The sequence below is a fragment of the Hyla sarda genome, chromosome 1 (assembly GCF_029499605.1).
Source record: "Hyla sarda isolate aHylSar1 chromosome 1, aHylSar1.hap1, whole genome shotgun sequence".
Classification (NCBI taxonomy): domain Eukaryota; kingdom Metazoa; phylum Chordata; class Amphibia; order Anura; family Hylidae; genus Hyla; species Hyla sarda.
The window spans coordinates 418,575,447-418,603,086 of record NC_079189.1 but is presented as its reverse complement, the minus strand read 5'-3'; the positions used below and the strand labels follow the sequence as shown (position 1 = coordinate 418,603,086).

Sequence of the window (27,640 nt, the reverse complement as noted above, 5' to 3'; positions counted from 1 at the left end):
GAACCGTGGCTCCAATGTGGTGGTCCAGCCTGCTGCATCACCCAGTGGCACACCGCTCCCTGTTTCAGCCAGCCAAAGCTCCACCACCTCAGCCGAAGGGAGCTGTGTGTCATACCCATCTTTTGTCGCTCCTTTTGTCGCTCCTATTTCAAGTCAGTCATTCTGCCAGCGAAGCCATGTCCAAGAGACAACAGTGTGCGCTCACTCATCCAATGGCGCAGAAGCTGAATGTGCTTCTGTCCAAGTTGCTGGTGCTGCAGTCCCTCCCCTTTCAAGTGGTGGACTCTGCACCTTTCAGAGAACTGATGGCTTGTGCCGAGCCGAGGTGGAGAGTCCTAAGCCATCATTTCTTTGCAAAGAAGGCAGTACCAGAACAGAAGTTGGGCCATTCCTTGAGCCTGTCATTGTGTACCAAAGTGCATGGCAGCACCGACGTGTGGAGCTGTAACTATGGTCAGGGACAATACATGTCCTTTACGGCCCACTGAGTGAATGTGGTTCCTGCATAGCCACAACAGCAACTTGGACAAGTCATGCTGCTTCCACCTCCACGCTCTCAGGCCATTGGTCCTGTGACAGCGTGCGACTCCGCCTCCTCATTCTCCCATCGTGTCCTCAGTCTCCACTGCACTGACAAGTCTCAGTGCCCCTCCAGCATACCATGTGTGCAGGGCACGGCTGTGTCACGCTGTTCTTCACATGGCTTGCCCTGGCCAACGTAGTAACACGGGGGAGGAACTGCTAAAAGTAATTAATCAAGAAATCGAATCATGGCTTACTCCATGAAAACTGGAAAATGGAACCATAGTGACCGACAACAGGAAGAACATCTTGTCTGTGCTGCGACAAGGAAGCCTGAGACATGTGCCCTGCATGGCACACGTGTTCAATCTGGTTGTCAAGCGGTTCCTGAAGTTTTCCCCCATCTGCAAGACAGCCTAACAATGGGAAGGAAACGTTGCATGCACTTCAGTCACTTGTACAACGCAAAGCACACCCTCCTTGAGCTGCAGCGTCAGAACCGCATCCCCCAACATAGTCTGATTTGGGACTTTTCCACACGTTGGAATTCCACCCTCAATATGTTGAACAGACTATACTAACAGAGGAAAGCCATCACCGATTTCTTGATGATCCAAGTGGATAGGTGGACTCCTCTGTGTAACTTCAATGTCAACCAGTAGCAACTCATACAAGACACCTGCCTTTGCTCAGGCGCTTTGAGGAAGCCACATTATTAGTCAGTCGCCAGGATTATGGAATGAACAACATCATTTCACTGCTTCAACTACTACAACACGCATTGTAAACAATGGCTGGTCAGGGCGCTGGAGACCTGGCGCCTACATCTCATGAGCCACATGAGCCCTGTGGGAGCTGAGTTGGAGGGGGAGGGGCACAGTGGAGCACAGTGGTTAGGTTTCACGAGATGGGCAGTTTTTCTAGTCATCTGACAGGAGAGGAGGAGCAGGAGCAGCTAGTGGGTTATGAGGAAGGTTAGACAAAGGACCTAGACACACCGTGGCAGTATGCAGTGGAGATGGAGGCAGGGAGTCCCTCCGAGTCGCATGCATAAATGGCACACATGCTCACCTGCTTGCGCAGTGACCACCGAATTGTCACCATATGGCAGAGGGATGACTTCTGGCTCTCCACCTTATTGGACCCTCATTACCGGCACAAAATGGGGGCCTTTTTACACCCACTGAGAGGGAGGACAAACTGACCTACTACAGAGACATCCTATGTAGTCAGTTTGCAGATGCCTTTCTGCCCCATTGTCCATCCTCTTGCAGGTTTGACTCGGGGGGGGGGGGCCCTCTGCGCTCACCTTCCACTGCCATGGCTGCTGGGGTGGGGTGGCAGGAGCTGTACCAGCTCCATCAGCAGCAGCCGGAGTCTACAGTCGCTGACGAGTAGCTTTTTTCACCCGCATAGCGAAACAACTCATCAGCAGCAGGTAGAACTGGAGCAGGACCTGAACCAGCAAGTGGTGGCATACCTTGACATGCCCATGCCAACACACCTTGAAGATCCGCTGGACTTCTGGGCAGCCAAACTTGTTTTTTGGCCTTAACTAGCAGAGTTTTCCCTGGAAAAGCTGTACAGCCCGGCCAGTAGTGTGCCATCAGAGAGGGCGCTTAGTGCGGCGGGGGCCATAGTCACCCCAAGGAGAACTCGTCTGTCCACGAAAAATGTGGAGGGACTGACCTTTGTGAAGATGAATCAGGCATGGATCAGCCAGGATGTGTCATTCTGCCACTATATGGTCTCCTCATGCTGCCAACACCTCCACGCTGTGTCATTCAGCCACTATATGGTCTCCTCATGCTTCAGCCTCATCCAAGCTGTGTCATTCAGCCATTATATGGTCTCCTCATGCTGCCAACACCTCCATGCTGTGTCATTCAGCCACTATATGGTCTCCTCATGCTGCCAACGCCTCCACACTGTGTCATTCAGCCTCTATATGGTCTCCTCATACTGATGCCACCTCCAGGCTCTGTCATTGTGCCACTCTGCGGCAGTGATTCTAAAAGCGGTGCCTGTAATCTGCATGTCATACTGAATAACAGTATTATATCACTACCCCAGCACACTCCATATGCTTGTTAGAACACAGCAAAGTGTTCTACACCCCTATTGAGGCTCTCTGTAGGCCAGAAATAGCCGTTTTTATATAGATTTGCCGCAAATAAATTTGGATCAAAGAAAAATTCAAAAAATTTGGCGAATTTTTCAAAAGTTCACTCATTGCTAGTATAGAGGCAGTGATACATGTCCTCCAAGATCTAAAGTTGTTGAGCTTCTGCTGAAGTTGGGTTTTAACCCCTTAAGGACTTAGCCCTTTTTCACCTTAAGGACCATTTTTTGCAATTCTGACAACTGTCACTTTAAACATTAATAACTCTGGGATGCTTTTAGTTATCATTCTGATTCTGAGATTGTTTTTTCGTGACATATTCTACTTCCACATAGTGGTAAAGTTTTGTGGTAAATTGCATCCTTTCTTGGTGAAAAATCCCAAAATTTGATGAAAAAATTGAAAATTTAGCATTTTTCTAACTTTGAAGCTCTCTGCTTGTAAGGAAAATGGATATTCAAAATTATTTTTTTTGGTTCACATATACAATATGTCTACTTTATGTTTGCATCATAAAATTTATGAGTTTTTACTTTTGGAAGACACCAGAGGGCTTCAAAGTTCAGCAGCAATTTTCACATTTTTCACAAAATTTTCAAACTCACTATTTTTCAGTGACCAGTTCAGTTTTGAAGTGGATTTGAAGGGTCTTCATCTTAGAAATACCCCACAAATGACCCCATTATAAAAACTGCACCCACCAAAGTATTCAAAATGACATTCAGTCAGCGTTTTAACCCTTTAGGTGTTTCACAGGAATAGCAGCAAAGTGAAGGAGAAAATTCACAATCTTCATTTTTTACACTCGCCTATTCTTGTAGACCCAATTTTAGAATTTTTGCAAGGGGCAAAAGGAGAAAATGTTTACTTGTATTTGAAACCCAATTTCTCTCGAGTAAGGACATACCTCACATGTCTATGTGAAGTGTTCGGCGGGCGAAGTAGAGGGCTCAGAAGGGAAGGAGCGACAAATGGTTTTTGGGGGGCATGTCACATTTGGCTTTTTGAAAGCAAATTTTGCTCTGGGGGCATGCCGCATTTAGGAAGCCCCTATGGTGCCAGAACAGCAACAAAAAAAAAAAACACATGGCATACTATTTTGGAAACTAGACCCCTCGGGGAATGTAACAAGGGGTTAAGTGAACCTTTATACCCCACAGGTGTTTCACGACTTTTGCATATGTAAAAAAAATTTTTTTTACCTAAAATGCTTGTTTTCCCCCCAAAAATTGACATTTTTAAAAAGGGTGAAAGCAGAAAATACCCCCCAAAATTTGAAACACAATTTCTCCGGAGTACGGCGATACCCCATATGTGACCCTAAACTGTTGCCTTGAAATACGACAGGGCTCCAAAGTGAGAGCGCCATGCGCATTTGAGGCCTAAATTAGTGACTTGCATAGGGGTGGACATAGGGGTATTCTACGCCAGTGATTCCCAAACAGGGTGGCTCCAGCTGTTGTAAAACTCACAGCATGCCTGGATAGTCAGTGGCTGTCTGGTAATACTGGGAGTAGTTGTTTTGCAACAACTGGAGGCTCCGTTTTGGAAACAGTGGCGTACCAGACGTTTTTCATTTTTATTGGGGAGGGGGGCTGTGTAGGGGTATATGTAGTATTTTTTACTTTTTTATTTTATTTTGTATTAGTGTAGTGTATTGTAGTGTTTTTAGGGTACAGTCGCACGGGCAGGGGTTCACAGTAGTTTCTCACTGGCAGTTTGAGCTGCGGCTGAAAATTTGCCGCAGCTTAAACTTGCAGCCGGATACTTACTGTAAACCTCCGCCCATGTGAGCGTACCCTGTACGTTCACATTGGGAGGGGGGGCATCCAGCTGTTGCAAAACTACAACTCTCAGCATGCGCTGACAGACTGTACATGCTGAGAGTTTTAGTTTTGCAACAGCTGTAGGCTCACTGGTTATGTATCACTGAGTTTGTGACCTAACTCAGTGTTTCACAACCAGTGTGCCTCCAGCTGTTGCATAACTACAACTCCCAGCATGTACGGTGCATGCTGGGAGTTGTAGTTTGCAACAGCTGGAGGCACACCGGTCGTGAAACGCTGAGTTAGGTAAAAAAAAAAACTCTGAGTTTCACAACCAGTGTGCCTTCAGCTGTTGCAAAACTACAACTCTCAACAGTCACCGACAGCCAACGGGCTTGCTGTGAGTTGTAGTTATGCAACCAGCAGATGCACCACTACAACTCCCAGCATGCACTTTGGCTGTTTGTGCAAGCTGGGAGTTGTAGTTATACAACAGCTGAAGGTACACTTTTCCTTAGAAAAAATGTGCCTCCAGCTGTTGCAAAACTAGAAGTCCCAGCATGCCCATAAGGGAATGCTGGGAGTTGTGGTGGTCTGCCTCCTGCTGTTGCATAACTACAGCTCCCAGAATGCCCTTTTTGCATGCTGGGAGCTGTTGCTAAGCAACAGCAGGAGGCTCTCCCTCACCTCCTACTGCTGCAAACCGCCACTTCAGGTCAGTCCCTCGCCGCCGCCGCTCCTGGGGCCCCGATCCCAACAGGGACGCCGGGGATCGGGGTCCCCAACTGCCGGGGTCCTCTTCCCGCAGGGGACCGAACACCTGTACCGGAGCTCCGGGGGCTCGTTGGCAGGTAAGAGAAAGTGTGTTTTCTTTTATTTTGCAGCCCGGACGGGATAACATGAAAAAAGTGTGCACCGGAGTACTCCTTTAAGGCAGCTGGCATCTATGCCTTGATACATCCTCATAGTACACCTGAGTTTGATATCAGCTTTGTTTGGCCGGAGGGGCTTGAGCTCCTCTGGTCGAATAATGAGCTGATAAAGAACGAGCCCGGCCAAAACAATGTTAAGAAAGTGACCATTTTAACCTGTAACGTATCACTCTATTGTATTGACATCATGACGTGGCTAGGTTGGTATGGAGAGGTAGTGGAGGTCCCAAAAAAGAACAGGGATGAATATGGCATCTGGTCAGGGGCCTGGACGTTTATGGTCAAGCTTAAGCGTTCCTGAAACACTGTTACCCATATACCATCTGCAACCTTCCTCGGAAGAGATCGTATCCAGATGTTCTACCAGGGACAGCCGAAGCTGTGTTGGGAAATACGCCATCTCGCTGCATCTTGTAAGGAGATTAGGTGTCACCTGTGTGGTAACTTAGGTCACCCATTCGGTCGCTGCCCTCTTTCCTTTGTCAATGCAGTTGTTACCCCAGTGGGAGTAAGCCATGAGGTGGATTTTGCTGAGGGGATGACTGGTGGGGATGAAGGGGTACAGGGGCCAGGGAAGAAAAGTAAGCAAAGGATGCCTGCCCAACTGAGGCGTCTCAATAAGCGCCAAAGGGATAGGGAGATTCGGGAGTCACAGGAGCGTCAGCCAACTGAGGTGATTTCTGATCCTGTCCCTGTGGCCAGTCTTACTGCTGAGGCCCTGGGGGATAGTGAACTGGATGAGGAAATTGGGAGGATCCACAAAGAGGAGGATGCTGTCTCCTTGCTGTCCTCCCATGGTGAGAGCACGGATGAGGACAGTGGGAGATGGGCAGAAACAAAGCGGGGTACTTGGAGGAATAAGAAAAAGGTAGCTCTTCCACCCGCCAGATGCCAAAGGAAGGTACAACTGACCTCCCTCTGATTGGTCTCTCCAACAGGTTCTGAGCCCTTCGGCGACATTTCCTCTTCGGAGGAGGAGGCTGGGAGTGAGGTTCTGGATGTTGCGGTGGGGCCCACAGGAGACACTGAGTCCTCTCTCCCTGGGGAACCTATGTCTTCAGGGGGGGGGGGGGGGGACTGGCTCAGAGTCAGGGGACGAGGAAAATGTCAATAAATGGAAAATGGACAAATCCATCATACTAAAAAGGGTTAATCTGAGGAGGAGGGTGGTGGGGTGAAGGGGAAGGATGGTGGGAAAAAGAAAGCTGTCTAACTCACTCACCCTCGATGGCGGCACCCTCTCCGTTGACTCTGGCATCCATTAATGTTGCCAGCATTAAGTCATAGGCTCGATTTGCGGCCTATGATTGTTTTGCCCATATTAATGCTGATATTTTATTTTTGCAGGAGACTAGGCTTACAGACATGTCATCTATATATAAGGCTAAAAGAGAGTGGTGGAATGGGCCCTCCTACTGGTCTCTTGCGGCAGAGCCGTATAGCAGAGTGGCGGTCCTTTTTACCACAGCGGTAGAATGCCGACGGGTTATTGAGTTAGAAATGGGGAGGTGCCTGATCTTAGATGTCCTCATGAAGGGACAAGAACTTCGCCTTAATAACTTCTACAGCCCACAGTTTAAGTTGGACCAGAATTGTCTCTTTATGAGGATCAAGTCCTATCTTTTTACAAGTTGGCAGGTGGTCTTTGGAGGGGACTTAACCCCTTAAGGACTCAGCCCATTTGGGTCTTAACCCGTTAAGGACCGAGGGTTTTTCCGTTTTTGCATTTTCGTTTTTTCCTCCTTGCCTTTAAAAAATCATAACTCTTAAAATTTTGCACCTTAAAATCTATATGATAGCTTATTTTTTGCGACACCAATTCTACTTTGTAATGACATCAGTCATTTTGCCCAAAAATCTACGGCGAAACGGAAAAAAAAATCATTGTATGACAAAATTGAAAAAAAAAACGCTGTTTTGTAACTTTTGGGGGCTTCCGTTTCTACGTAGTACATTTTTCGGTAAAAATGACACCTTATCTTTATTCTGTAGGTCCATATGATTAAAATGATATCCTACTTATATAGGTTTGACTTTGTCGTACTTCTGGAAAAAATCATAACTACTTGCAGGAAAATTAATACATTTAAAATTGTCATCTTCTGACCCCTATAACTTTTTTATTTTTGCACGTATGAGGCCGTATGAGGGCTCATTTTTTGCGCCGTGATCTGAAGATTTTAGAGGTACCATTTTTGCATTGATAGGACTTATTGATCATTTTTATTTCATTTTTTCAATATATAAAAAGTGACCAAAAATGCACTATTTTGGACTTTGGAATTTTTTTGCGCGTACGCCATTGACCGCGCGGTTTAATTAACAATATATTTTTATAATTCGGACATTTACGCACGCGGCGATACCATATATGTTTATTTTTGTTTTTATTTACACTGTTTTTTTTTTATTTTTATGGGAAAAGGGGGGTGATTCAAATTTCTAATAGGGAAGGGGTTAAATGATCTTTATTCACTTTTTCTTTCACTTTTTTTTTGCAGTCTTATAGCTCCCATAGGGACCTATAACACTGCACACACTGATCTTTCACATTAATCACTGGTTTCTCATAGGAAACCAGTGATCGATGATTCTGCCGCTTGACTGCTCATGCCTGGATCTCAGGCACTGAGCAGTCATTCGGCGATCAGACAGCGAGGAGGCAGGTAGGGACCCTCCTGCTGTCCTGTAAGCTGTTCAGGATGCCGCGATTTCGCCGCGGCTATACCGAACAGCCCACTGAGCTAACCAGCATGCTTTCACTTTCATTTTAGACGCGGCGTTCAACTTTGAACGCCGCGTCTAAAGGGTTAATAGCACGTGGCACCGCGATCAATGCCGCGCTCTATTAGCCACGGGTCCCGGCCGTTGTTATTAGCCACGGGTCCCCGGCCGGGCCCGACCCGCTATGACGTGGCCCCGCGTTATAGATCGGGAGTGGACACATGACGTATCGGTACGTCATGTGTTCTTAAGGGGTTAAGGACAATTTTATTTTTACTTTTTCGTTTTTTCCTCCTTGCCTTCAAAAAATCATAACTCTTTTATATTTTCATCCACAGACTAGTATGACGGCTTGTCTTTTGCGTGAGCAGTTGTCTGTTGTAATGCCATCACTCACTTTACCATAAAATGTATGGCGCAACCAAAAAAAAATACTATTTGTGTGGGGAAATTAAAGCATATGTAAAACTTTTAATACTTTTTTTTATAATTTTTTTTGGAATAAAATGTTATAAAAAAAAGCAGCTATTTTTTTTACGTTCACCGTACGGTATCATTAACATTTTATTTTAATAGTTGGGAAATTTACGCACGCGGCGATACAAAATATGTATATAAAAAATGTTTTTACACTTTTTGGGGGTGAAATAGGGAAAATGGGACAATTTACATTTTTATTGGGGGAGGGGGTTTTTCAAATTTTTTTACTTTTATTTTTACTTTTTTACTTTTATTTTTACACTTTAATAGTCCCCATAGGGGAATATTTATAGCAATCATTTGATTGCTAATACTGTTCTGTGCTATGCATAGAACATAGCACTGATCAGCATTATCGGTCATCTTCTGCTCTGGTCTGCTTGATCGCAGACCAGAGCAGAAGACCCGTGGAGACAGCCGGAGCAAGGTGAGGGGACCTCCGGCCGCCATGCTGGATGATTGGATCGCCGCGGAAGCGCTGCATGTGATCTGATCATCCATTCAAAGTACCGTGATGCTGCAGATGCCGTGATCTGTATTGATCACATAGAAACACAGAATGTGTCGGCAGATAAGAACCATTTGGCCCATCTAGTCTGCCCATCACGGCATCTGAGGGGTTAATGGCGGACATCCGCGCGATTGCGGATGACCGCCATTACGGGCGGGTCCCTGGCTGCTATCAGCATCCGGGACCTTCCTTGCATGACGCGAGCATCGCTCTGATGCTCGTGGTTATGCATAGGACGTAAATGTACGTCCTGGTGCGTTAAGTACCAGCTCACCAGGACGTACATTTATGTCCTGTGTCGTTAAGGGGTTAAATGCTGTCACGAGGCCCCAAGACAGGAGAGGTTCCAGAGACAAGCTGCTCCTTTGAGGAGACCGGAAGAAGTTCCTCCGGGAACGAAACGGAGCCGTAGTCTTTGCACTCACGCGTCCCTGCGCAACCCCCACCTGTCTGCGTCCTGCGTCGACATGAGACAAATTTTTTAAAAGATTGAAGAATAAAGATATCTTTTATACCGGCACAGTGGTGAGTGATCCGTCCGTTCCTTTTCTTCGTACAATTGTCTACTATGCTGCAAGCTTTTAGGACGTAGAGAACCATCCAGCCGCACTAAGCAGACTGTAGCCTGTATTTATGTACAAAATCTCCGGAACATACATGCCACTGCAAGACACAGTGAAGTTCTGCCTGATGTTTTTTTCTCCTGTTAAGTGACTTATGATAGTGTTGCCCTTAATAGCGTAGTGAGTGAGGCTCACCTGGTGGATGTCCACATCTGGAACACCCCAAGCCACGTGGGATTCACCTATCATAGGGGTAGTTGTAGGTCCAGAATAGACAGGCTTTATTTAAAGGAGGAAGCCGTCTCTTCAGCAGTGTCTGTTGTTGAGGTGGAATTCTTCGATCACTGTTTAATTTAGTTTTTTCTAAATGTTACAGAGACCCCCCGGATGGGCAGAGGCTATTGGAAGCTCAATTTGTCTCTCTTGGAAGAAGTGGATATAAGACAGTCCTTTGAGGATTTTCTTCAGAGCCAGGTACCATTGCTGGGCCTTTGTAACAGTAAGTCAGAATGGTGGGAGATGTTCAAAAAAAGGGTTGCAAGATTCTTCCGCCAGCTCTCGGGCCTATACACAGGTATATACAGTCATGGCCGTAAATGTTGGCACCCATGACATTTTTCAAGAAAATGAAGTATTTCTCACAGAAAAGGATTGCAGTAACACATGTTTTGCTATACACATGTTTATTCCCTTTGTGTGCATTAGAACTAAACCAAAAAAGGGAGGGACAAAAAAGCTAATTGGACATAACATCACACCAAACTCCAAAAATGGTCTGAACAAAATTATTGGTACCCTTTGAAAATTGTGGAAAAAGAAGATTGTTTCAAGAATGTTATGCTCCTTTAAACTCACCTGGGGCAAGTAACAGGTGTGGGCAATATAAAAATCACACCTGAAAGCAGATAAAAAGGAGAGGAGCTAACTTAGTCTTTGCATTGTGTGTCTGTGTGTGCCACACTAAGCATGGACAACAGAAAGAAGAGAAGAGAACTGTCTGAGGACTTGAGAACCAAAATTGTTGAAAAAGATCAGCAATCTCAAGGTTACAAGTCCATCTCCAGAGATCTAGAATTGCCTTTGTCCACAGTGCGCAACATTATCAAGAAGTTTGCAACCCATGGCACTGTAGCCAATCTCCCTGGGCGTGGACAGAAGAGAAAAATTGATGAAAGGTGTCAACACAGGATAGTCCAGATGGTGGATAAGCAGCCTCAAACAAGTTCCAAAGATATACAAGCTGTCCTGCAGGCTCAGGGAGCATCAGTGTCAGTGTGAACTATCCGTCAACATTTAAATGAAATGAAACGCTATGGCAGGAGACCCAGGAGGACCCCGCTGCTGACACAGAGACATAAAAAAGCAAGACTACATTTTGCCAAAATCAACTTGAGTAAGCCAAAATCCTTCTAGGAAAATGACTTGTGGACAGATGAGACCAAGATAGAGCTTTTTGGTAAAGCACATCATTCTACTGTTTACCGAAAACTTTTGTTGCCTCTGGCACTGGGTGCCTTGAATGTGTGCAAGGCATCATGAAATCTGAGGAATACCAATGGATGTTGTACAGCCCAGTGTCAGAAAGCTGGGTTTGCGTCAGAGATCTTGGGTCTTCCAGCAGGACAATGACCCGAAACATACATCAAAAAGCACCCAGAAATGGATGGCAACAAAGAGCTGGAGAGTTCTGAAGTGGCCAGCAATGAGCCCAGATCTAAATCCTATTAACCCCTTAACGACCACGGACGTAAATGTACGTCCGGGTTTGGCGGGACTTCCCGCATCAGGACGTACATTTACGTCCTGTGTATGACCGCGAGCATCGGAAGGGTGCTCGCGTCATACACGGCAGGTTCCGGCTGCTAGCAGCAGCCGGGAACCTGCCGGTAATGGCCGACATCCGCGATCGTGTGGATGTCCGCCATTAACCCCTCCGATGCCGTGATCAATACAGATCACGGCATCTGCGGCATTGCGGCACTTTGATTGGATGATCGGATCGCCCGCAGCGCTGCCGCGGTGATCCGATCGTCCAGCATGACAGCCGGAGGTCCCCTTACCTAGCTCCGGCTGTCTCCCGGGGTCTTCTGCTCTGGTCTGCGATCGAGCAGACCAGAGCAGAAGATGACCGATAATACTGAGTAGTGCTGTGTCCTATGCATAGCACTGCACAGTATTAGCAATCAAACGATTGCTATAGATAGTCCCCTATGAGGACATAAAAAGTGTAAAAAAAAGTTGAAAAATGTAAAAATAAAAAGTAAAAAAAAAAGTGAAAAATACCCTCCCCCAATAAAAATGAAAATTGTCCGTTTTTCCCATTTTACCCCCAAAAAGCGTAAATTTTTTTGTTAATAAACATATTTGGTATTGCTGCGTACGTAAATGTCCAAACTATCAAAATATAATGTTAATGATCCCGTACCGTGAATAGCGTAAATGTAAAAAATAAAAAAATCCACAAATCCTGCTTTTTTGTCACATTTTATAAAAAATTTTTTATAAAAAATGATCTAAAAGTTTTATATAGGGCGGTATGAGCCCTCATACCGCCCTATAAACGGAAAAATGAAAAAGTTATAGGTGGTCAAAATAGGGCGATTTTAGATGACTGATTTTGTACAAAAAGTTTTAGATTTTTTTTAACCCCTTAAGGACCAGGCCATTTTATACCTTAAGGACCGGAGCGTTTTTTGCAATTCTGACCACTGTCACTTTAAACATTAATAACTCTGGAATGCTTTTAGTTATCATTCTGATTCCGAGATTGTTTTTTCGTGACATATTCTACTTTAACTTAATGGTAAAATTTTATGGTAACTTGCATCCTTTCTTGGTGAAAAATCCCAAAATTTGATGAAAAAAATGAAAATTTTGCATTTTTCTAACTTTGAAGCTCTCTGCTTGTAAGGAAAATGGATATTCAAAATATATTTTTTTGGGGTTCACATATACAATATGTCTACTTTATGTTTGCATCATAAAATTTATGAGTTTTTACTTTTGGAAGACACCATAGGGCTTCAAAGTTCAGTAGCAATTTTGAAATTTTTCACAAAATTTTCAAACTCACTATTTTTCAGGGACCAGTTCAGTTTTGAAGTGGATTTGAAGGGTCTTCATATTAGAAATACCCCATAAAAGACCCCATTATAAAAACTACACCCCCTAAAGTATTCAAAAAAACATTCAGTAAGTGTATTAACCCTTTAGGTGTTTCACAGGAATAGCAGCAAAGTGAAGGAGAAAATTCAAAATCTTCATTTTTTACACTCGCATGTTCTTGTAGACTCAATTTTTGAATTTTTGCAAGGGATAAAAAGGAAAAAATTTTTACTTGTATTTGAAACCCAATTTCTCTCGAGTAAGCACATACCTCATATGTCTATGTTAATTGTTCGGCGGGCACAGTAGAGGGCTCAGAAGGGAAGGAGCGACAAATGGTTTTTGGGGGGCATGCCGCATTTAGGAAGCCCCTTTGGTGCCAGGACAGCAAAAAAAAACACATGGCATACCATTTTGGAAACTAGACCCCTCAGGGAACGTAACAAGGGGTAAAGTGAACCTTAATACCCTACAGGTATTTCACGACTTTTGCATATGTAAAAAAAATATATATTTTTTTTACCTAAAATGCTTGGTTTCCCAAAAATTTTACATTTTTAAAAAGGGTAATAGCAGAAAATACCCCCCAAAATTTGAAGCCCAATTTCTCCCGATACAGAAAACACCTCGCATGGGGGTGAAAAGTGCTCTGCTGGTGCACTACAGGTCTCAGAAGAGAAGGAGTCACATTTGGCTTTTTGAAAGCAAATTTTGCTCTGGGGGCATGCCGCATTTAGGAAGCCCCTATGGTGCCAGAACAGAAAAAAAAAACCACATGGCATACCATTTTGGAAACTAGACCCCTCGGGGAACGTAACAAGGGGTAATGTGAACCTTAATACGCTACAGGTGTTTCACGACTTTTGCATATGTAAAAAAATATATTTTTTTTTTACCTAAAATGCTTGGTTTCCCAAAATTTTTACAATTTTAAAAAGGGTAATAGCAGAAAATACCCCCCAAAATTTGAAGCCCAATTTCTCCCGATTCAGAAAACACCCCATATGGGTGTGAAAAGTGCTCTGCTGGCGCACTACAGGTCTCAGAAGAGAAGGAGTCACATTTGGCTTTTTGAAAGTGAATTTTGCTCTGGGGGCATGCCGCATTTAGGAAGCCCCTATGGTGCCAGGACAGCAAAAAAAAAACACATGGCATACCATTTTGGAAACTAGACCCCTCGGGGAACGTAACAAGGGGTAATGTGAACCTTAATACCCTACAGGTGTTTCACGACTTTTGCATATGTAAAAAAATATATATTTTTTTTACCTAAAATGCTTGGTTTCCCAAAATTTTTACAATTTTAAAAAGGGTAATAGCAGAAAATACCCCCCAAAATTTGAAGCCCAATTTCTCCCGATTCAGAAAACACCCCATATGGGTGTGAAAAGTGCTCTGCTGGCGCACTACAGGTCTCAGAAGAGAAGGAGTCACATTTGGCTTTTTGAAAGCGAATTTTGCTCTGGGGGCATGCCGCATTTAGGAAGCCCCTATGGTGCCAGGACAGCAAAAAAAAAAACACATGGCATACTATTTTGGAAACTAGACCCCTCGGGGAACGTAACAAGGGGTAATTTGAACCTTAATACCCTACAGGTGTTTCACGACTTTTGCATATGTAAAAAAATATATATTTTTTTTACCTAAAATGCTTGTTTTCCCCAAAATTTTACATTTTTTAAAAGGGTAATAGCAGAAAATACCCCCCAAAATTTGAAGCCCAATTTCTCCCGAGTACGGCGATACCCCATATGTGGCCCTAAACTGTTGCCTTGAAATACGACAGGGCTCCAAAGTGAGAGCGCCATGCGCATTTGAGGCCTAAATTAGGGACTTGCATAGGGGTGGACATAGGGGTATTCTACGCCAGTGATTCCCAAACAGGGTGCCTCCAGCTGTTGTAAAACTCCCAGCATGCCTGGACAGTCAACGGCTATCTGGCAATACTGGGAGTAGTTGTTTTGCAACAGCTGGAGGCTCCGTTTTGGAAACAGTGGCGTACCAGACGTTTTTCATTTTTATTGGGGAGGGGGGTTGTATAGGGGTATGTGTATATGTAGTGTTTTTTACTTTTTATTTTATTTTGTGTTAGTGTAGTGTAGTGTTTTTAGGGTACAGTCGCACGGGCGGGGGGTTCACAGTAGTTTCTCGCTGGCAGTTTGAGCTACGGCAGAAAATTTGACGCAGCTCAAACTTGCAGCCGGATACTTACTGTAATCCTCCGCCCATGTGAGTGTACCCTGTACGTTCACATAGGGGGGGGGGGAACATCCAGCTGTTGCAAAACTACAACTCCCAGCATGTACGTCTATCAGTGCATGCTGGGAGTTGTAGTTTTGCAACCGCTGGAGGCTCCGTTCTGGAAACAGTGGCGTACCAGACGTTTTTCATTTTTATTGGGGAGGGGAGGGGGGCTGTGTAGGGGTATGTGTATATGTAGTGTTTTTTACTTTTTATTTTATTGTGTGTTAGTGTAGTGTTTTTAGGGTACAGTCGCACGGGCGGGGGGTTCACAGTAGTTTCTCGCTGGCAGTTTGAGCTGCGGCAGAAATTTTGCCGTACCTCAAACTTGCAGCCGGATACTAACTGTAATCCTCCGCCCATGTGAGTGTACCCTGTACATTCACATTGGGGGGGGGGGGAACATCCAGCTGTTGCAAAACTACAACTCCCAGCATGTACGGTCTATCAGTGCATGCTGGGAGTTGTAGTTTTGCAACAGCTGGAGGCACACTGGTTGTGAAACACCTAGTTTGGTAACAAACTCAGTGTTTTGCAACCAGTGTGCCTTCAGCTGTTGCAAAAGCTACAACCCCCAGCATGTACGGACAGCGGAAGGGCATGCTGGGTGTTGTAGTTATGCAACAGCTGGAGGCATACTACTTTGGCTGGGGATGCTGGGGATTGTAGTTATGCAACAGCTGGAGACACACTGGTTTACTACTTAACTCAGTGTGCCTTCAGCTGTTGCAAAACTACAACTCTCAGCAGTCACCGACAGCCAACGGGCATGCTGGGAGTTGTAGTTATGCAACCACCAGATGCACCACTACAACTCCCAGCATGCACTTTAGCTGATTGTGCAAGCTGGGAGTTGTAGTTACACAACAGCTGAAGGTACACTTTTCCATAGAAAGAATGTGCCTCCAGCTGTTGCAAAACTACAAGTCCCAGCATGCCCATAAGGGCATGCTGGGAGTTGTGGTGGTCTGCCTCCTGCTGTTGCATAACTACAGCTCCCAGCATGCCCTTTTTGCATGCTGGGAGCTGTTGCTAAGCAACAGCAGGAGGCTGTCACTCACCTCCAACGATCCTCGCCGCACAGGTCAGTCCCTCGTCGTCTCCGCCGCCGCCGCTGCTCCTGGGGCCCCGATCCCAACAGGGACGCCGGGGATCGGGGTCCCCAGCACCGGGGGTCGTCTTCCCGCACCCGCTCACGTCCTCCGGAAGAGGGGCGGAGCGGGTTGCGGGAGTGACACCCGCAGCAGGTAATCCGGCCGACGAATCAGGGCGATCGTGAGGTGGCACCAGTGCCACCTCACCCCTGCTGGCTCTGGCTGATCGGGGCCGTCTCTGACGGCCCCGATCAGCCAATAATTCCGGGTCACCGGGTCACTGGAGACCCGATTGACCCGGAATCCGCCGCAGATCGCTGGACTGAATTGTTCAGCGATCTGCGGCCATCGCCGACATGGGGGGTCATAATGACCCCCCTGGGCGATATGCCCCGATGCCTGGGACCGGCTCCGCTCCAGATGGTTGCGGGGGGCCGGTAAAACACATGACGTTCTCATACGTCATGTGTCCTTAAGGACTCGGAAATGGAGACGTATGAGAACGTCATGTGTCCTTAAGGGGTTAAGCAGTACAAAAATATAAAAGTATCTAGCCATGGGTACATTTTAATCGTATTGACCCACAGAATAAAGAACATCTATCATTTTTACCGTAAAGTTTGCAGTGTGAAAACAAACCCCTCCAAAATGTGCAAAATTTTGGTTTTCATAAAAATTTCGTCCCCCAAATTTTTTTTGGGGGGGTTCGCCGTACATTTTATGGTAAAATGAGAGGTTTCATTACAAAGTACAATTGCTTCACGCAAAAACAAGCCCTTATATGGGTCTGTACATGGAAATATAAAGGAGTTATGGATTTTAGAAGGCGAGGAGGAAAAAACGAAAATGCTAAAATAAAATTGACCTGGTCCTTGAGGTGAAAATGGGCTTGGTCATTAAGGGGTTAAACACCTGTGGATAGATCTTAAAATTGCTGTTGTGAAAAGGCACCCTTCCAATAAGAGACCTGGAGCAGTGTGCAAAGGAAGAGTGGTCCAACATTGCGGTTGAGAGGTTTAAGAAGGTTATTGATGTTTATGGGAAGCAACTGATTTCAGTAATTTTTTCCAAAGGGTGTGCACTAAATATTAACGCCTTAAGGACCAAGCCCATTTTCACCTTAAAGGGGTACTCCGCCCCTAGACATCTTATCCCCTATCCAAAGGATAGGGGATAAGATGTCAGATCACCGGCGTCCTGCTGGGGACCCCCAGGATCGCCGCTGCGGCACCCCGCTATCATTACTGCACAGAGAGAGTTTGCTCTGTGCGTAATGACGGGCAATAAAGGCCCGAAGCATTGTTACATCACGGCTCCGCCCCTCGTGACGTCAAGGCCTGCTCCCTCAATAATAAAGGAAATTTAAATGAAAACCACAATTTTGCACATTTTAGAGGGTTTCGTTTTCACAATGTACATTTTACGGTAGATATGACATGTGTTCTTTATTCTGTGGGTCAATACGATTAAAATGATACCCATGGTTAGATACTTTTATATTTTTGTACCGCTTAAAAAAAATCTAAAACTTTGTGCAAAATCAGTAATCTAAAATTGCCCTATTTTGACCACCTATAACTTTTTCATTTTTCCATATATAGGGCGGTATGAGGGCTCATTTTTTGCGCCATCATCTGTACTTTTTATTGATACCACATTTGCATATATAACACTTTTAGATAATTTTTTTATAAAAAAAATTTGGAATAGGATGTGACAAAAATCGGCATTTTTGGACTTTTTTTTAAAATTTTTTACGTTTACACCGTTCACCGTACAGGATCATTAACATTATATTTTGATAGAAATGACATTTACACACGCGGGAATGCCAAATATGTTTATTAAAAAAAATTAAGTTTTTTGGGGGTAAAATGGGAAAAACTGACAATTTTTACATTTTTCAAATATTTTTTTTACACTTTTTATGGCCCCTTTTTATTGCTATCTATAGCAATCATTTGATTGCTAATACTGTTCAGTGCTATGCATAGGACATAGCATTGATCAGTATTATCGGCTATCTCCTGCTCTGGTCTGCTCCATCTCCGACCAGACCAGGAGACGCCGGGAGACGGACGGAGGCAGGTGAGGGGACCTCTGTCCGCCATTACAGATAATCGGATCACTGGGGCAGCGCTGTGGGCGATCCGCTGTGGCGGACATCTGCGCGATCGCAGATGTCGGCCATTACCGGCGGGTCCCCAGCTGCTGATTGCAGCCGAAACCTGCCGTGTATGACACGAGCACCGCTCCGATGCTCGCGGTCATACACAGGACATAAATGTACGTCCTGGTGCGTGAAGTACCGCCAAGCCAGAACGTACATTTTCGTCCGTGGTCATTAAGGGGTTAAGTTAAGGGTGCCAATAATTTTGTCCAGCCCATTTTTGGAGTTTGGTGTGACATTATGTCCAATATGCTTTTTTCCCCTCCTTTTTTGGTTTAGTTCCAATACACACAACGGGAATAAACAAGTGTATAGCAAAACATGTGTTACTGCAATCCTTTTCTGTGAGAAATACTTCATTTTATTGAAAAATTTCAGGGGTGCCAACATTTACGGCCATGACTGTATACGGCATATACTACAGTGCAGGGGACCATAAAAGAGCGGCCGTGCCGCCCACATCTATACATTATAAAGGACGATCGCAGCGGGTGTCAGGAGGGACACCTGCTGTGATCTGTCCTTAACTGCAGCTACTACTGCTCCCAACATGGAGCACGCATTGCTCCATGCTGGGAGCTGTAGTAATTGCATTAATAGACAGATCGCAACAGGTGATACCTGCTGCTATCTGTCTATTAGTGCAGGTACTACAGCTCCCAGCATGGAGCAGAGTGTGCTCCATGTTGGGAACAGTAGTACCTGCAGTAAAGGACAGATCACTTCTGACACCCGCTGAGATCTTCGTTCATCCTTCTGAAATGCGGAGCAGCTTTCTCCTGCCCTCCGCATCTGTGCACTTTACTCCAGGCCAGCCAATGATGTCAATAGAAATTCACATCACTGATTCATATTTCCCGCTGAGAGTGAGGATTGGCTGCCACCATCTGGCCAATCACCACTCTGGGCGGGAAAATCTGCATCAGTGATGTGAATTCTATTCACATCACTTCCCGGCCGGAGTATAGAGCAAAGATGCGAGCGCAGGAGAAAGCCAATCCGCATCCCTGCAAAAGAAAGGACGATCACATCAGGTGTCAGGAGTGACTATTAGTACAGGTACTACTGCTTCTATCAGCAGTTCCATGCTGGGAGTAGTAGTACTACCTAAAAAATGTAAAAAATAAAGAATAAAAAGGGAAAAAAGTTAAAAACACACACACACACACACACTTTATTAAACACATTATTAAAATACATTTCTAATAAAAATAAAAAATAAATGTTATTTTAATAAATATATTATTTTTACATTTAAATGGCCCCTTTCTAAATTTTTATTATTATCGGCTTCATTTTTAGGTCCCTGCCCACACACATAAATTGGTCCCTGTTTAAAAATTACTTAAAATTTCTTTATAAAAAATAAAAATTTTGTGAAATACCGTATTTATCGGGGTATACCACGCACCGGCCTGTAACACGCACCCTCATTTTACCAAGGATATTTGGGTAAAAAAAGTTTTTTACCCAAATATCCATGGTAAAATGAGGGTGCGTGTGTGCGCGCGTATACCCCGATACACCCCCAGGAAAGGCAGGGGGAGAGAGGCCGTCGCTGCCCCCTTCTCTCCCCCTGCCTTTCCTGGGGTCTAGAGCCCTGCTGCCAGCCCTTATCTCCCCCTGGCTATCGGCGCCGCTGCCCGTTCTGTCCCCCTGACTATCGGTGCCTGCGCCCCATTGCCAGCGCCGATAGCCAGGGGGAGAGAAGCGGCGCCGACAGCCAGGGGGAGAGAAGGGGCAGCGGCACCCATTGCCGGCGCCGCTGCCCCGTTGCCTCCCCCCATCCCCGGTGGCATAATTACCTGTTGCCGGGGTCGGGTCCGCGCTGCTTCAGGCCTCCGGCGTGCGTCCCCTGCGTCGTTGCTATGCACGGCGCAGCGCACTGACGTCATGCGCCGCGCCGTGCAGCGCATAGCAACGACGCAGGGGACGCACACCGGAGGGTCGCATCCCAATCCACTCACCTGTCCCGTTCCCCGGCTGTCACGTCCCGGCGTGCGCGGCCCCACTCTCTAGGGCGCGCGCGCCGGCTCTCTGAGATTTAAAGGGCCAGTGCACCACTAATTGGTGCCTGGTCCAATCAGTGTCAATTAGCTTCCATCTGCTCCATGCATATAAAAACCCACTTCCCCTTCCTGTCCTCGCCGGATCTTGTTGCCTTAGTGCCCTGAGAAAGCGTTTAGTGTGTTCCCAAGCCTGTGTACCCAGACCTTCTGCTGTTGCCCCTGACTACGACTCTTGCTGCCTGCCCTGACCTTCTGCTAGGTCCGACCTTGCTCTTGCCTTGTCCCTGTGTACCACGCCTGTCTCAGCTGCCAGTTGGGGTTGAGTCGCTATCAGGTGGAACGACCTGGGGGTTACCTGCCGCTGCAAGTCCATCCCGCTTTGCGGCGGGCTCTGGTGAAAACCAGTAACCCCTTAGATTCCGTTCCCCTGGTACAGCCCACGCCATCCCCCCCAGACACAGAGGATCCACCTCCAGTGTCCTCGCTGCATTCCAGTCCGCATCCTGAAAGCGCCAAAGGGGCCAAAAATGCTATTTCCACTCAAAGGTTTTTCTGGCATTTTTTGTAAAAAAAAAAAAAAATTTTAAAAAGCCTAAAAAAAACTTGGTGGAAACCTAGCCTTACACCATTTTTCCATTTTGGGAATGTCCTGGTGAAACCTTTTACCATGTTTGTCACTTACTGCACCAATATTTGAGGGGGTAGAAGTCCAAATGTTAATGACATATTGCACTTTGTATGTTTTTGTATGCTTTGAATACAGTTGCAATAAAATACAGACTGAGTCTAGTCATGCCCAAGATGTATCAGTTCCACAAAAGTTATGCAACCTGCCCTGAGTACATGTCCTGAGTTACAAAAGGCTTCACAAAACATGTGCAAAATATTATTAGACTTTAAATATCACACAAAAAAAATGCTAAAAAAATTATATTTTGAAGAAATGGTATGCAATAGAATAATTGAAAGGTGATTTTTGTAATTGGCAACATTTTATTTACCGTAGACACACCCAGAAGTTTCCAAGAAGCAAATTTAATTTATTACAATATAAATTAGGAAAACAACCAGCTTCAAACATCCTTAAAGGGGTATTTCGGTGGTTAATTTTTTTTGATTATATGGCATCTTCTTTGTAAGTTTAGTTTTTTGCAATATACATGTGTTATATGTTTTGGCAGCATGTATGTGTTTTTCTTACCTGTTTGTTGGGCAGGAAGTTCTGTAGTTCAGAGGGTTTTCTTTTACTGTTGTCCACAGTTTTGAGTCTGTTGTGGACAAGATGTCACAGCTTTTTTTCCCCCCTCTGCCTGCATGAGAAAAGTAAGCCACGCCCCCTCATCTCATCCAGCTGAGTACACAGCTCCTTACCTCCCCTCCCCCCTGCTCTGTATTCTAAGGACGCAGGTCTGCACAGGAGAAGGAACATAGAGAAGATAAGTGTTATCTGAAGGGGAGGATGAGAAGGTGCACAGGCTGGGGATGTATGGACTGCAGGGGAATAAATCTCATACTGGGAATGATCTCTATATGTGAAGGGGAGGGGGGACACCTGAATGACACATGCTGGGAGTTGTAGTCCCTGTTGTGTGTGTGTGTATGCTAGTGTTTACAAACCAGTGTGCCTCCAGCTGTTGCAAAACTACAACTCCCAGCATGCCCTGACAGACTTTGGGCATGCTGGGAGTTTGGGCATGCATGCAGTAATTTGGGCATGCATGCAGTAATTTTTCCGCCACGATGTCCAGTCACTGTATCACGTCCGTAATGAATTACGGGCATATACAAGTGCAAACGGGCAGTTACAAAACCCCATAGGCTGCAATGCGATTTAGTCACGGCCGTCAGGGGTTTTGTAATGGCAGGTTTTCCCCGATATAGTGACGGAACTTGTGACGGAAGTTCCTAAACGGAACTATTTCATAGTGTGAAAGAGGCCTTAGACCCCAGCACATCAATTGTAAGGAAAGTAATGACAGAAAAAGAAGAGAGTTAATCAGGTATAATTAATCAACTATCTGAAGTAAAAACTTGCCTTTGCTCTGAGCTACGTACTTTAACCCACAAGTTAGTGTTGATCAGCATTGAAGCCCACTGTAGACTAGTTCTTAGACTTGTGTTTTGTCCCCTGTTGTGATCTTGATAAAAAATCTGAATACAGTCTTTAAGCCTCAATTCATAACGAGCTATGAAATGCTAAAATATAATTAAAAAAATTATATCCCTCAGACTTTTTTCACTAGATTAATTCTTCTTCAAGGCAGATCAGCGTTCTTTTTTTCTCCAACAAATGAAAGATAAGAGCTGACAGAAACTATGAGACCATCAATGCCAGAAACTGAATATCTGTCTATCCAATGTTACTTTGCTTTGAGCCAAAAAAACTGATTGACAAGAGTAAAAATTGTATATTGCATTCTAAAATAATACAAATACTTAAAAGTAACAATCAGACTTTGAAGTTTGAATGTGTATTGATAATGGCCCAGATTTATCAAACTGTGTGAGAGAAAAAATTGTGATTTTCCCACAACAACCAATCACAGCTCAGCTAACAAACTCTGGCAAAGTGAAAGCTGAGCTGTGATTGGTTGTTGTGGGAAAATATCTCAACTTTTTCTCTCACAGTTTGATAAATTTGGGCCAATATTTTAAAATTCTCATAAAAGAAACATTTGTTCATAATATACGTAATAAGTTTGTATGTAAGGCCCCATTAGGGCAGTATACACATTACGGCCTCTAGGTGCATGGCCAAAAATAGAGCACACTCTGCTGACTGCCACAATTGAACTAAATGACAAAACGCTTCCTGCTTAGAGGAAAGCTTGCATCATATGGACTTACACATCTAATATTGAGATCAATGCTAGCATTATAACTGTATTGTGCAGTGAGTTCTTTGTATCTGAAGTGGTAATGTTATCATTTAACTCTATGGACATGTATATTCTTATAGTTATCATTTTGATAACCTAAACCATGTTAAAGTGTACCTCTTGTTTGCAAAAGCTTTTTATATAATATAGACAATAACATTATATGTATGTAAAACAAACAGAAACATAGCCGTAAATCCACAATTGCTTCACAGCATAATTTCAAAAACTAACAGGTTTTGTTAGTATTCATTTTGATCAAAAAGTACAAGCCCACTCGCCACGTCAAGGTCACCTAGTCAGAGTGGGCTCCTAACCTAATCAGGGATGTGGAATTCCTATTGCCCAACGCCCGGGACGTGCAGTTCTGGGCGGCGAGCAGGTGAATTTTTCCGGCCCTTAGCCCGGCTTCAGGCAAGCAGGGCCGGACCTGACAAGGTCTGTGGTGCTCTGCAGTCTGCATGGAGGGGGCTCCCGACTCATGCCCGCTCCATACTCTGCAGCCCTCGGCTGTGGAAACTTGCGTCCTCCGAATGCAGAGCAGGGGGAGGGGAGATGAAGCTTTGTACGTCCTATCTCCCCTGCTCTGCCTTCTTTCTCCCCATGCAGACCTGCATCCTCTGCCTTCGCTCCACACAGCTCTAGCTTCAGAGAGCTGAGGGGAGGATCGGACGCAAGTCTGCACGGGGCGCAAGTTTCCACCTCACCCCGCTGCTAATAGCCAGCATGCGGCCTCAGCAGTCTGTATGGAGCGGGCTCCAGACTCGTGCCCGCTCTGTACTCTGCAGCCCCCAGCTGTTTTCAGTAGCCGGGGGCCGCCGCTAATAGCCAGTATGCAGCTATCGCCGCGGCTGGCTGTTAACCCTTTAGATCGCCGCTGTCAAAGCCTGGACCAGGCTCTATCAATGGATCACAGAGCACACAGATCAATTGAGTTCAATAGAACTCTATTCATCTGTATGAGGAATCTAATGATTCCTCCTAAAAGTCTAATAAAGTGTTAAAAAAAGAAAAAAAGTTTTAATAAAAGTTTAAAAGACACACATTAACCCCTTTATTGTTAAAAGTTCAAATCACTAACCTTTTCCTATATAAATACATGTAAACATAATAAAAATAAACATATTTGGTATCGCTTTGTGCGTAAATGTACCACTGATTAAAATATAATATTATGTATCAAATGATTAAAAAGTCAGATCGATATCAAAATGGTACCGATACAAAAAACAGAAATAGAAAAAATGAGCCCTCATACAGCCTGGTATGTGGGAAAAAAAAGCTACAGGGGTCAAAAAATGGCAATAAAAAAAATTTGAAATATAATTTTCTTTAAATTAGTAAAACATGACAAAAACTATAGAAATCTGGTATTGCTGTAATCAGGCGACCTAAAGTATGAAACTAACATGTTATCTGACCACAAGGTAAATGGCGTAGAAAAGAAAACCACCAAATCTGCAAAATATCTTTTACTGTTTCAATTTCACTTCACCTAATATATATATATATATATATATATATATATATATATTTATATTTATTTTTTGGTCCAGAGAATATGTTATTGAAAAATTTAAGAGGTATCATTATAGTAGGTAGTTATGGCTATTAGAGGGCCAGGAGGAAAAAATTTGAGCGTAAAAGCGAAAATTGGCCCGGACAAGTGGATCATCATGAGGGACAAGTAGATTTTGCTTCGTTTTAGTCCCGTGGACAAGTAGTTTTTTTATAAAATTTCCACAACCCTGCTAATACTAGTGTAGCGCCGGGCGGTGACCACTTCCTCCACAACACCAAGCCCACAGGGGGAGTGATCCAGTAGCCAGTCAGCCCCACTGCTGCCCGACCAAGCCCCAGGCCCCGGAGCACCACACCAGTGTGAACACCTACCATGTGCCCCCGCCAGAGGGCTGGGAGAATGCTAGGAGGAAACCCATATGCAGCCTCCTGCTAATTAAAAAATCCTGGGCCGAATGGGTGGAGTGGATTGCTGGCTATCAAAGAAGGGATAGGCTACAAATGTAAAACAAAAATAGAGAAACAAAAACATAGCCGCACATCCACAATTTATATTTTGATCTACTTGCTCAGCATAATTTCAAAAACTAACGGGTTGTTAGTATACATTTTCATCAAAAAGTACAAGCGCACTCGCCATGTTAAGGCCACCTAGTAAAAGTGGGTCCCTAACATTGGCGTAGCGCCAGGTGCCAACCACTGCCTCCGTGACACCAAGCCCACAGGGGGAATGACTCAGTGGCGAGTGGACTTGTACTTTGTGATCAAAATTGTCATGCGGTAATAACTCAATTATGAATTATGGTCATAAAAAAATTATTATGAAAAATTAAAAATTATTGAAAATTATTAAAAATATCAAAATTATGACATGGCGAATTGTAGACAAAGCCAATCAATACAATTCACATATGAGTCCGACTATTTCCTCAGATATCAACAAGTTCTTTTTATGACGGGATGACATTAACGCTCAAGGATGTAGTTTTGCCATATACAATAATACACAGGTATTATAAAAGTATGCAGATTTATTGGTTATAAGAATATAATAACGAAAAAGAGAGATGGTCTCAACTGGCAGGCAGCAGGTGCTCAACCCCACATGCGGTTGTGCATATATACTGGGGGAGCAGATCCTACCCTTGTAGTCTGTTGCTAAGGGTGATCCCCAGCATAAAAATGCATACGGTGGGGGATGCCTGCAACAGACTACAAGTGCCACATTAACATCCTACACCAGATAAGCGGTGTGGATGTGTAACAATTATAATAATAATATATAGGGATTAGGTACACTACTGTGGTGGATGTAACAATGACATTGGCTAACCCTCAACACTGATGTTAAAACTGAGACATTAGCCAGTATATCCTTATATGAAGGACATGCTTGAGCCCGCACACCAACGCCAAGGTTTCTCAAATGTACGGGACCTAGCACTAACCTACCTGTGCCTGATAAGCAAAACCAGGGGCCAGTGGGCAATTACGGCAGCATTAGGTCCGACTCACAGCTTGCTCCCAGTTACCTCCAGTGTGAATTGGGCACACATACAATGGGAGGAGGGAGACAGGCTATAAGCCCCACCCAAGTGGCTGAGTATGTATGCCGGGCACACAGGTGAACCTGAATGCAGCCTAGAGTGGTAACAAAGGTGCATAAAATGTGGAGTTTTACATCTCCAAGTATAAGACTTAAATAACGAAAAAGAGAGATGGTCTCAACTGGTAGGCAGGAGGTGCTCAACCCCACATGCGGTTGTGCATATATACTGGGGGAGCAGATCCTTCCCTTGTAGTCTGTTGCTAAGGGTGATCCCCAGCATAAAAATGCATATGGTGGGGGATGCCTGTAACAGACTACAAGTGCCACATTAACATCCAACGCCAGATAAGCGGTGTGGATGTGTAACAATTAGAATAACAATATATAGGGATTAGGTACACTACTGTAACAATGAGTGTGTGGGCTCAGGTATGTCCTTCATAGAAGGATATACTGGCTAATGTCTCAATTTTAACATCAGTGTTGAGGGTTAGCCAATGTCATTGTTACATCCACCACAGTAGTGTACCTAATCCCTATATATTATTATTCTAATTGTTACACATCCACACCGCTTATCTGGTATAGGATGTTAATGTGGCACTTGTAGTCTGTTGCAGGCATCCCCCACCGTATGCATTTTTATGCTGGGGATCACCCTTAGCAACAGACTACAAGGGTAGGATCTGCTCCCCCAGTATAACTGCACAACCGCATGTGGGGTTGAGCACCTCCGGCCTGCCAGTTGAGACCATCTCTATTTTTCATTATTCAAGTCTTATACTTGGAGATGTAAAACTCCACATTTTATGCGCCTTTGTTATCACTCTAGGTGTCATTCAGGTTCACCTGTGAGGCCGGCATACATACTCAGCCACTTGGGTTGGGCTTATAGCCTGCCTGCCTCCCTCCTCCCATTCTATATGTGCCCAGTTCACACTGGAGGTAACTGGGAGCAAGCTATGAGTCGGACCTAATGCTGCCGTAATTGCCCACTAGGTAGGTTAGGGCTAGGTCCCGTGCCATTTGAGAAACCTTGTCGTTGGTGTGCGGGCTCAGGTATGTCCTTCAAATAAGGATATGCTGGCTAATGTCTCACTTTTAACATCAGTGTTGAGGGTTAGCCAATGTCATTATAAGAATATAAACTTAAATGAGTAATAAACACAATGATATATAAAAATGAATATCAATTAGATATGTTAGTAAACATTATAAGCTTGTTAATTGACTACATATAGATGTATAGTAGTAAGATACAATACATGTGAGTAGTAAGTAACTTGTTAAAATAAAACAAAAGCTACTGGGTTAGGAACATCATATAAGAAAAAGTTACATATCACTCTTTGCAGAGGAAACCTCATGATATAAAGATGGGTAATATCTAATCATAGACATCAATATGGAATGCTAAATACACTCCCTGCCCCCTTCTAACCAACTACATAT

General features: G+C 44.5%; 1 protein-coding gene across 5 annotated transcripts in view; it reads left to right on the top strand.

Moving 5' to 3' along the window:
* The window catches only part of LOC130281585 (sodium-dependent serotonin transporter-like), a 526,811-nt gene that overhangs the window by 53,975 nt on the left and 445,196 nt on the right, over positions 1-27,640 (top strand). Inside the window, exon 2 of one of the 5 annotated variants that reach the window (XM_056528978.1) lies at positions 9,997-10,094. The exons of the other annotated variants lie outside the window; for them this stretch is intronic. The gene's annotated coding sequence lies outside the window, so the exon portion shown is untranslated. The remainder of the gene's footprint in view (positions 1-9,996; positions 10,095-27,640) is intronic. 5 annotated transcript variants of the gene reach the window in all.